Consider the following 12218-nt stretch of genomic DNA (forward strand, 5'->3'; position numbering starts at 1 on the left):
ACAGAAGAACAACCCTAAGGACACACCCAAGAAAATGCAGGAGTGGCTTCGGGACAAGTCTCTGAATGTCCTTGAGTGACCCAGCCCGAGCCCGGACTTGAACACGATCAGGCATCTCTGGAGAGACCTTTAAATAGCTGTGGAACGACACTTCCCATCCAACCTGACAGAGCTTGAGAGAATCTGCAGAGAAGAATGGGAGAAACTCCCTACAATTAGGTGTGCCAAGTTTGCAGAGTCATACCCTAGAAGACTCGAGGCTGTAATCGCTGCCAAAGGTGCAACAAAGGGTCTGAATACTTAAATAAAATGTGATATTTCCGTTTTTTATTAAAAGTCAAGGGATCTGAATACTGAATACTTCCGAATGCACTGTAATAACAATAATAATAATAATTAAAACGATTATGACGGTTATTTTATTTTTGTGAAGGTCTTCATCCATAATCGTCAGTTACACTATTACATGGTAATTGTGCCAGCCCTATTAAGGGCCACATTATGAACCATCCAAATGCCAATAAGAGCTCACACAGCTAAAAAAAATGTCCTGCCTCCAAGCAGTGACGGTTGCAAGAGCAGCGTGTGAAATTCAACTGAACATACCTCCTCCCTCCCAAGACCCCATTGTTTCATTCTCACACCTAAATGACATATGTAACATCCAACTGACACTCACATGCACAGACTCAGGATTGAGGAGACTGCTGCAATGGTAGGAAGCGCCAAACAGTGTATAAGATGCTGTTCTTTAGGGTTCATGGGCATCTGTCTTATCACTAACCTACATCATCATGTCCACATTGATCAGGGCAAATGACAAGAGGTCTAGGCGCAAACAACTGAAGAAGAGATGTAGCCTTGTATTTTCCAGCAGTATTTCAAGCTGTACATGGAACACCATTTAGAAATCTGAAGTCAAGCCAGAACAGAGCAGTCCAATGTCGCTGGAAGGCGCACCGTCATGCAAAATTCATCATTTAAGGAAGATTTTGGTTTGGGACTGCCTGCCTCTCTAGGTGGTGGTGACGGTGTAACCTATTTTTAAGGTAGAAGCACTCAAAGGATATGTCAAATGAATTATGAAAACAGTTTGCTGAGAGACGTGTCTTGAAGGGATGACAACTACTGGAATGCCAGCATTTTTGCAACGTTTCATTTGTTGTGCATGGTAGGCTAGATAAGAAAATCCAGCCAGATTCCACAACTTGCTAAAATAAGGGCCATGAGGAGTAAATCATCACTTTAAATCTGTAAAATTGCACAATACACAGTAAGTAGCAATTACACGGTAATCCATAGACAATACAAGCATAGTTGAAGAATGTAGTAGTTTGCAGGAATTAGACATTCAATAAGCAAATGAATGCATATGAAGACTGAAGATCCTAAATTAAGTACCTACTTCTTCAATAAGGTTCTTCTGACTGTCTGTAGTACAGTACAGGATTTAATTTACTGGACTGAGTTCCAAATTAACACTGCCATCTCTGTCATGATTTACTATTTTATCGGTGGATGGTTCAGATTGTTGTCACACCTCAGTAGATGTGCTTGTTTCACATGTTGATTCTTCATTAAATGGCAGCTTCGTTATTTCGGGCCAGCAGCGTAAAGAAGGTTATAAGAGAGAGCCTGATGTCATCGTGGAGGGCTGAACAGCAGAAGTCTCTAAGAAAGGCTTTGGGAGACATGGACAATCGCTAATTGGATGAGGATTTCATTGGGCCGGCTGAGAGAAATGACCTTATGCAATGTGCATAATGAATGGCTTGGACGGGAAGGAGATGTTATGTTTGTGCACAAGCCTGCTGCCAGGGTGGGCTATGGCTAGGCTATTTTAGTTTTTATTCAACTAAGAACTCAAGCTTTCATCTATGGGACGTGTTATTCAAAAAGTTTAAATAAGATCAAGAAGGTTAAGTAGAATAAATTATTATTTAGGCCACAGTGCAATGGATCAGACTGATAATCTGGACATATGAGAGTTTCTAACTAACATTGAATAGCCTACATTGAGTTATGTAATAAACATGGTATAAACAATAGGGCATTTAGGCTTCATGAGGCTAGAAGAGAAAAGGAAGAACAGGCTTGCTGTATCTATGGTCTTCGTAATTTTCAACACAAACCACCCCTAGACAAACGTCATTTTACCAGAAACCCCCAATCCCTATGATAGTAGGGCCTTGTAAAAATCTGGTGTATTTTGTACTCGATTCCATTTAGTTGTACCCCCAAATAACATTTTCTCAGTTTTGTTTTTCTAGGTTTTGTTTTTTCCAACAACAAAAATCACAACAAAATAGGATGTTCTAAGTCCACCACAACGCTAAACCCTTTAACATTGAAATGTTTGTTCCAGGAGAAATATGAAAAGCATACGCATAACCATGGTAGCAATTGAAAGTGAACAGTTTGCAGATTATGTGTAGAACTGCAGCAAACCATTGACATCATGTATAGTTTGTTACTGTACAGCCACTGCGTTCCAAGTTAGGCGTTTATCAGTTCCCAAATATGCCATTTTCAACCTGTATACATACGGGTATGAGCGTAAAGGGCTACACCACATCAGGAAACCACTTTTGAGGCCTGGGAAAAGTCTAAGAAATGTTGCATTTTGTGTGTAGTTAACCTTTAATTCAAGTGCGCACCAGCCAGAGACAATTGTTTGGTTAGTGGTGTTTCTGTAGCGCTCATGTGATTTTGATTTGACTAAACAAAGCAGTTTACAAAACAAATGGAAGCTGGATTGATGCAAATAATCATGATATTATTCTGCCAGGTGGGCATAGGCTACAGTGTAGTTAACATTTCATTTACAAGGTTTTTGGGAAAGCCTTTCCATCAACCAGCAGACTATCATTAGCATTATTGCTAACGGCTACACAAAGTGTAGACTAGACAAACGGACGATCCACACACACACACACAGACAGGGGCATTCCTGTGCCATTTCAGAAAGTTGCAGGAAAGTACGAATCACTACCCAGGTTTCCATCCAAGCTTTTCATGCGAGTAAAGTACATATCGGATAAACAGACCTGATGGAAAAAGCAAATTTGTTGGCAAATTTTCCAAATGTCAACAAAACCAAATACACTAGACAATGTGGGATCTTTTTGTATCTGTAAAATGTATTATGCGAGAAATGGTGGTGGAAACGTCTTTATGCGCAAATATTGATATAATAACCATCATATCGAAGAAAACTTGGTAGTCACGTGATGATATGTTGTGTGGTCCTCCCACTATGACTGGGAAAGCATGCAGTTTATTAGGCTGATGATGAGCTTGATGCTTGGTTGCTGTTTGACAAATTTTTAAAATGATATTTTGCCCGAAATGTCATTCTATAGGTAACCTACCTACCCACACTGTATCTGCCAGCTATTAGCCAAGGCCAGACTGGGCACATTCGCTACATAACGCAATTTCTTTGTGACAAAACCATCAGTAGAGTTGAAAATGCAATGGAAACCCATTTAACTTGTATTTTTTATTTGGTACATGGGAATTTAACTGCAAATAAATATGGCATGTTGCTTATATTTTGGAATATTTACATGAAAATCTGTCCCAATTGGATGGAAACCTTGCTACATATGCATTTTGTTCATGTCTTATGATTATTTGAGCAAATTAATGCATTTTCCAATAAGGTCAATACATTTACTTGATTTCCTACAAAATTCAATAAAAAAAATATTGTTGAATTCCGTTTTAATGTCTAGATTCCGTGATTCCATTCGCATTGTCCGCAACACATATTTTATAAGGCCCTACATATTGTAGGTTATAAATAATTGAAATGCTTTTCTCCAAGTTCTCATCACTTATAGGTTTGGTGAAATATGTACTGATAATATGAGAATCGATGCACAGATAAAGCCAAATGTCCCATTAAACTCTGAGAAGAGAATACTAATGATGTCCAGGCACAGCGATAAAATTCAAGAGCACAAAATGCCTCTATTGTTCTGAAGTTGCACTGGGGAAGAATGTCACTCAAAACCCTTTTGTTTTCATGAATACATCTCGCCAAGCCCACTAACCCTGGTTTGTTTTAGATTTTACAGCACAGATTCCAGCTCATAGAGGCTGAGTGACATTTTCTGGAACATCGCCATCATTCTGCACCACTCTCTCTGTTCTTTCTGCACACAAACATACTAGCAGAGGTGTTCAGTTACCTGCTTTAGAAAATACAGCATTCCTGCTTCTCAGGTTTCAGACAGATTTGGACCGCCTCCAGATATTGAGAAATTGAATCCACCGTGCTGTGGTTGGTTGGTTAGACAATCATTGCGTCATTCTGCCTTCTGGGTAATCATGGGTGGATGATGGCGGGTGAGAGTCAAGTATTTATAGGACCAGTAAGCTAAATATATTAAGTTGCCCTTCTGTAAATCAATTACAGACTACTTTAGTAAGCAGAATGTAATTACTTAGCTATAACTGAGGTAGCTAGACAAAATAATGATTACATTTAAATGAAAGGTAAGTGACACAGACAAACTAAGGCTTCTCTAGCTGCCTGCAAAGCTTTTTCATCTTGTCCTGCTGCCAAGTAATCTAATAGAGGCAACTTTTTTCATCCACAAGCCTTGTGGTTCTTCGGTAGTATCTTTATGCTTTGTACAACCATTGACGCCTACCTACACAAGAAAAGTAGGCCTAGCCTATAACATCCAGTTTTTTTTCATGATTCAGCTACCTATTTCCAAACAGCACCTACCACCACACCCACAGATCAAAATTATTTTTCAAATCAGTTAGTAGAATTTATTAAGACAGAATACAGGAGGTGTCAACATCAGATGTGCTCATAACTGATGAGAGAAATAATTTGGGCAATAATAGGACATAACCTAGTAATTGGTGTCATTGATTTAGGCCAAAACTCTGACTCTGCATCCCAGACTTCAGGAAAAAGTGCCATGACCAGCCACCAATAAGGGGGTATTGGCACTGAATAGCGAGTGTTATATGACTGCAAACTGGCGCAAGGCCTAATGGAATGCTAGGGCCTGGGTGAGAGAGATCACCACTATGACAGAGAACATAATAATAATATAAAGTGTATGTGGAAGTACAATTTATATGTCTGCAAGGCCTCTTCAGATTGAAAGTTTGGACAGCTCTCAACAAGGGAATTTGTAATTTGGGTGAGCAAAGCCTATCCCTTTCACTTTCCATCCCCGATAATAAATTAAACCAACAAATGAAATGCCAATAGGATATGATCCAACAAAGCCATTTGTTAGTCAGACTCTTCCAGAGAAGAGAATTGAACCGCAATGGCAAGACAGGTTGCATATGTAAAATATGTGAGCTCAGCAGCTCTGAGCTAGCTGTCTGTCTTCGGCCTCCTAAACTCATGCCCCATCATGTTGGTCTCTTACAGAGCATGGACTTGAAATAGCTAGATTGTAGCAGAGGGTGTGAATTTAAAACTAGTTGGTGACACCTTATACTGGTAACAATTTCTAATAAGTTGCTGTTATACTGGTATAGTGACTGTAATTACACAAGTAGTAACAATTTTGTATTAACATGTTACATAGTAGGCCTACATTAGTAATGGCATTTTAAGTGTATAGTAAAAATGTAGTTTAGTGGAAGGGGATAGGAACTGTTCCCAAAACATACTATGCCATTATGATCAATCTATATATTCTTATGGTTCTAACCAACTACATTTCTTAGATGAGCTGTACAGTACACTGCTGGGTAATTCTGCTGAATCAGCATTAAGTCAAACAAATGTTGTTTTTGGATTACTAATACTATCACATATGACATCTACAGCATAACATTCGTTTTATTGCATAAAATCCTTGCCAAAATCCATCCCTGATGTCCCACCCAGTTAGATTTGAAATACTTAGTCTCTGAATAAGCCTACTATAACTATACTGTATATATTCGCTGCTCGTTTTGAAAGGGGTGGTAGAAGCCAACCACCATCCATGGTTCCGTACACGAGTAGCTAGCTGCCTGGAGAAACGCCTTTCACCCCACCCCCAAAGAAAAATGAAGCCATGGGATAAGACTGACCGGACCGGTGAAAAGGGTAGGTCGGATAGGCTACTGAGGGTAGGACAGGCAGGGACTTCACCAGGGGCTGTGCCCGGCTGGTAGTTGGATAGTAAGCAGTTATGCAATATCTGTAAACAGTTTACGATAAGCTTGAAATGGGCATGGTCTAATTGACTCCGCAACCAAAAACACATTTCTTAATGAACCAGAAAATCTTTTTTTAAATTTTTTTAATCAAAGTTAGCTGGCTAACTCATTGATACCCCTCTGGATTGGTACTTTTAACTACCTAACTATAGTAGTTAAGTAAGCTTTAGTTGCCCCAATACAGGAGATCATGCTTCTCCCAACCTCGTCCCTACACGAACGCAGTTTATCTGCCTGCATGCAGTCCCGACAGCGCTGGGTAGACATGTGGCTATATTCGGCTCTGGCTATTTAGTAACTGTCACATTTGTGATGAACAATGTTAACCTACAACGGTAACCTGTTTTAGACAACAAATTACACTGATTTGCAAAACAAGTTCCACATCCAAACCCTCCTCACGCTTTCGTGAAAGACAGAGCCTCACGCTACAAGCCACGCTGCGCAGTGTTCCAGTCTCACCCGACAGCAGTTTACATCCAGAGGAGCTAGCTAGCTACAATAAACTTTGCTTTCTGTGTTCTAGAAAGTCAAGAAAGATGCATACAATTACACCATATTTCAAATAACACAAGTCTCCCTTGATCTTGGAATAATACACTCACCTTATTGACAGGCCTCTGTAGAATTTCAAACAAGCGCAATCAGACAGCCTCGCACTTGGGATGGGAAGACACAACTTGAAAATAGTTGCTCGCGCAACAGCTTTGCTTTTCTTGCTCAACACGCTCCAGTGGTCAACATTCCCGATGAGGACAAGCAGCTAGCAGTTGATTTCTCAGCTGACTCCTCAACACACACGAAACAACTCCTCCCTCCCCTCTCGGCTGACTCCGCCCACATCGCCTCATGTCTCTGGGCTCTAGAGGAATATTCAGTACTCATCAGCTGAAAAGAGAGAGAGAGAGAGAGAAGAAGCATCTCGTCACAACACTGTATATAGACATGACATTTGAAATGTCATTATTCTTTTGGAACTTTGAGTGTAATGTTTACTGTTCATTTTTTGTTTATTTCACTATTATCTGATTCACTTGCTTTGGCCTGGTATACATATGTTTCCCATGCCAATAAAGCCACTTGAGAGAAAGCATTTGATTTGATTTATTAGGATCCCCATTAACCAACACCAATGGTGACAGCTAGTCTTACTGGTGTACGACACAACGAAAAATACATTATAGATAAAATACTTTACAATTTACATACATTTTCAAACATTACCATGTAGTGTGTGTGTGCAGGGGGGGAGAGACATGCCGATAAGTCCTGTCTGCAGACATAGCACACTGCTGCAAAAATAGACACTATACACAGCAAACTTTTCCAAAATCAGTAGATACAGCCCCCATGCTCGTTCCCATGTATATCAGGCACCGGGGTCTCAGGTCTCAGCCTGGAGTAAGCATGTGGGTGCTAAGAAGTGGAGCGGGGACCCTGGAAAGTTGACAGTATTGCTCAGGTTTTATTTCAGTTCCAGCCCTTTGGCCTAACCTTGTTTCGGTCCATTGTGTCACTATTGTATAGCTTTTCAAACTGTAAATCTATATGATACTTACATAGTGGTCCTGTATGGCTGAGTTGGTAGAGAGTGGCGCTTGCACCACTAAGGTTGTGGGTTTGATTCCCTGGACCACACATATGTAAAAATGTATGCACACATAACTGTAGGTCTCTTTGGATAAAAGCATCTGTAAGCATACACCATACAATTATATATAACATTTTGGGGTACACTACAAAATGTACAGTTGTTGTTTTTCAATTTCATAATCTCCTATTGGTCCTGTTGCATAAAAGTTTAATCAAGAGTTCAATGCTCTGGAGTTACCTTTCCCTACTCCTATGCAGTGTTTTGGTATTTCACCCCTCCAAGCAATGTGTTGCAATAGGCTTACAGGGGTTACATGCCCTGCACTAACCATGGTGGTGAGTATATATTCCTTCATATAATTGTGCAAATGTAGCCATTGTGCTATTAATATGCCACAGTATGTGATTTATCAATCTGATTATTCTAATAAGACACCTAAAATGTGATTTACTCAATGAACTCAACCATGGGAAAGAATTCAAAGAGTCTGTAGTGTAAAAGTTTGTAAGTCTGGAACGTACCTCAGCTGAGCCTGCCTAATGACAGGGTAGGGAAGACAGAGGACCCGTCCCAGACTTGTAGTATCTGGGTGAAGAGAACAACGGTGGTTCCATACTGTGTGACCCTGCCAAACATGCCACAATATAAAAGGGCATTGTACACAGACACAACATCACACCTGGGATCAGATCTCTCTGTAACATTATTCATGCATTAGGCCCATGTGACCATAGCCTCTGTCACAGGCTTTCACTTCGGCTAATCTTGGGAGCCGAGGCTAACGTGAACATAGTTGCATTGAAAAGTTGCATTTGCTCTTCCCACGTTTTTCATCACAAGGATGTTCAGGAATTTCGCTGCAACTTATATACCTGATGAAACTGTGTACCTGACAAATAAAATGTGATATTGCAGGAATCTTACTTACAAAAGTAACACGTGGAAATGGTGTTAAGACAAAGAATTGATAGCCATCATCCTTCTCAACCATGAATGCTGTGAGTTAACCATTACCTTCATCTATGCAGTGTCATGAACTGCCAGTAAGTCTTGATTTAGAAAGAAATGTGTTTTTCTGCATTAACGGTTGTGGCGGCGGTTGGCTTGGAACCAACCAAACACTCTGTCTTGCTGCAGTTAGTTTCATAAGACAGAATGGCCACAAATGAGCAGGAATTCTGACCGACAGAGGGCCTGTGGGCCAGCAAGTATTTACAGACCTACAGTGTGGAGAGGATTACCCTCTCTGGCAGCATCCCAAATGACACCCTATTCCCTTTATAGAGCACTACTTTTAACCAGGGCCCATAGGGTAGTAGTTCACTATACAGGGAATAGGGAGCTATTTGGGACACATACTTTCTTTGTATATGGTGAAATCTGATCGCATATCAGACAACAGACACATACCCAGAAACCTAATCCCCAGATCACTTACTTTTTGTGGGCCTGCCCGGCCTTTGAGAGAGGCAGATCAGGCAAAGCAGAGCAGGGAGCCTGTGAAGCTGAAGTGAAGGGACATTGTGCTCCCACTGCTGGTCTTAGTTCTCTCACTAACCCCTTCCCCTTAGCCCTAACTGGGTAGATCTGTAAAAGGGAATCAAAATAGTGTAATAAACCACCACTACCCTGATTATACCGATCCAGACCGTTCAGATCTGCAAAAGCTGAAATGTTAGGGCCCAGGAGGCCATCTATAGGATTTTTGGGGGAACCTAAACCAGCATGGTCAGGGAATACAGTTTAAGTAAAGTTATATGTCAGTAATGACCACATGATGAGTCATGGTTCAGAGTAGCTTGGAATAGTTGGGAGAGCTCCGATGTGGAAATCCTCTCAAAACAACATGTAAGCCTGGTGGCATCATAAGAAAGAGGTCTGTTTGGCTTCCAGATTTCATAAGGACAACAATAACCACAGCCAACAACCAAATGAGAAACACATTACTGCATGTTAGATTAACTGCTCCATGACTCAAGAGCTTGCTACACTACCAAACGATCAATACATAAATATACATAAGATTTTACCCTGCAGTTATAAGCTCATTGTTACATTGCACTTACACTGTATTTAGGATTAGGGTGAGGGATATGGTTAGGATTAGGGTTGCAAAGGGTCGGAAACTCTCCGGTAGATTTCCTGAATTTTTCCAGAAATGTATCATTGGAAGTTAAGCCCTGTAATTTGTGGAATTTTACTTAAATTCATCCCAACATATAGTTTATAACAGTAAACCTTTTTTTGTGGGATACACAAGGCAGTTCTAGGACTTGTGGCATATTTAGGTTAAACTATCCCCAATTCAATGGAATTGCAAACCTCTGCATGCACAGTGCATTCTTCCATCACATGTACATACAGCTGATTCTCAAGATCTTGCACCCTAATGAGATGCTATTGAGCCCACACTACTACACTGTCTGAGCCAAGGACTACATGCTTTCTGGTAAGTTTTGATTACAATACTGGGTGGGGTGAATATATTTTAGATGACGTACATAATTTAGTAAATAGTAGCCTACAGCAAAGTGTGTCAACCTGTTAAAGATAGGGCTGACTACTGCCCCCTTTGGAGGAATTGCGTGCCCATAGTAAACAGAAAAAAAATCTGTCAAAAATTGCTAATATATGCGTATAATAATAATAATTGAATAGAAAACACTCTAAAGCTTCTAAAACCGTTCAAATTATGTATGTATGTAAAGCAGAACTCTCAGGGCAGCCATTCTCCCAAACTCTCTCCTGCCTTCATGAAAGTTGGGCCAACTTTGACGTCATCGCCCCCACCCTTCCCAACCAGCTACAGATCTGGGAACAGTTCCTATCTCTTCAGCGCGGTGTCCTCTTTCAGTGGGGCCTCTCTTTGTGAGAATCGCAGCGCTCCCTCGAGTTTTGGCGGGCTGAAACCTCTGGGTCACGCGAAAATACATGTACTTTCATGCGCGCGTCTGGTCCGGAGCTCTCTTTCTTCCAGGATTGACCAAACGATTTCGGTTTGTCTGTTCGGGCTAAGGTTTGTTTTGCATGTTTAGAACATGTTAAAGCTTGATTCTGCACTTAGTTTGATCAGTTTAGTCGACATATAATATGTAATTTTGAAGTTTAGATGCGCATCGACTAGAATTTTGGCTGCATTTCAACCGGAATTTGTCGCGTTTGGTAACCTAAAGACACAGACTTGAAAACCAAACGCAGTTTTTGGTAAGTAGAACTCCTTCCACGTCTTCTGATCGAAGAACATCAAAGGTAAGGGAATATTTATGTGTTAATTATGGGTTTCTGTGGACTCCGAGATAGAGGAGACATAATGCTAATTTCTGAGCGCCGTCTCATATTATAGCCCAGTGAACGAATTCTGTAACGTTAAAAATAAATGTAACACAGCGGTTGCATTAAGAAGAAGTGTATCTTTCTATCTATATGTAGAACATGTATATTTAGTCAAAGTTTATGATGTGTATTGCTTGTTATCTGACGTTAGCTCCGGCAGATATCATAATTTCTCCGGACATTTGAGTAGCATTTTGTGAACATGCCGTCATTGTAAACAGAGATTTATGGATATAAATAGCATATTATTGAAAAAAACATAAATGTACTGTGTAACATGTCCTATTACTGTCCTCTGATGAAGATTTTCAAAAGGTTAGTGAATTATTTTTCTTTTAATCCTGCGTTTGTTGATTGCATTTTTTGGCTATTCAAATTAGCTGTGTCTTTGGTGGTGGTTTGACATAAATATGTGCTATGTTTTCGCCGTAAAACATTTTAGACATCTGACTTGCTGGCTAGATGAACAAGGTGTTTATCTTTCATTTGAGCTATTGGACTTGTTAATGTGTGGAGGTTAAATATTTCTAAGAATATTTTTGCATTCCGTGCGCCACCATTCCAGCTGAACGTGGGAGGGGTTGTTCCCAAAAGGGAACCCTACCCCGTCAACATCATTTCTAACTTGTTAACTGATAGTTAGTTTTTGCTACCATGTGGGTTTTTAGCTTGCTTCAGCCTGCTAACTGAAGAGTGTTAATTTACCTCTTTCCACACGTTTCATTGTAAAACATTTATCTGACAAAGGAGTTGTTCAATCTAACTGTTTAACTATTTATCTGTACATGGAAATGTATTTGGGTTTTTTACTCATTGTTTTCTAATCTTTACAGGAAAATGCCACAGGCACTATCTGATGTGTGGAGACATTTCACTGCAGCTAATGTAGAAATAAAATCTGTGTACATTTGCAAATACTGTGCCAAATCATATGTGAATAATGCAGCAAAGATGCAGAATCATCTGGCCAAGTGCATAAAGTTCCCTCAGCACTCACAACAAGCAACTGACAAAAGTCTCTCTACTTCTATTCGAGGTGAAAATGAAGAATCAGACACCTTATCGATAACAGCTCATGGTCCTCATGGAATCAGAAGGT

The 12218-nt window shown here is 40.2% G+C and overlaps 1 protein-coding gene across 2 annotated transcripts in view; it reads right to left on the minus strand.

Moving 5' to 3' along the window:
* The window catches only part of LOC109901918 (growth factor receptor-bound protein 10), a 77746-nt gene extending 70780 nt beyond the window's left edge, over nt 1-6966 (minus strand). For both annotated transcript variants that reach the window (XM_031786906.1, XM_031786905.1), the window contains exon 1: nt 6798-6966. The gene's annotated coding sequence lies outside the window, so the exon portion shown is untranslated. The remainder of the gene's footprint in view (nt 1-6797) is intronic.
* Nucleotides 6967-12218: the final 5252 nt, after the last annotated feature.

Source organism: Oncorhynchus kisutch, linkage group LG13 (assembly GCF_002021735.2).
Source record: "Oncorhynchus kisutch isolate 150728-3 linkage group LG13, Okis_V2, whole genome shotgun sequence".
NCBI lineage: Eukaryota > Metazoa > Chordata > Actinopteri > Salmoniformes > Salmonidae > Oncorhynchus > Oncorhynchus kisutch.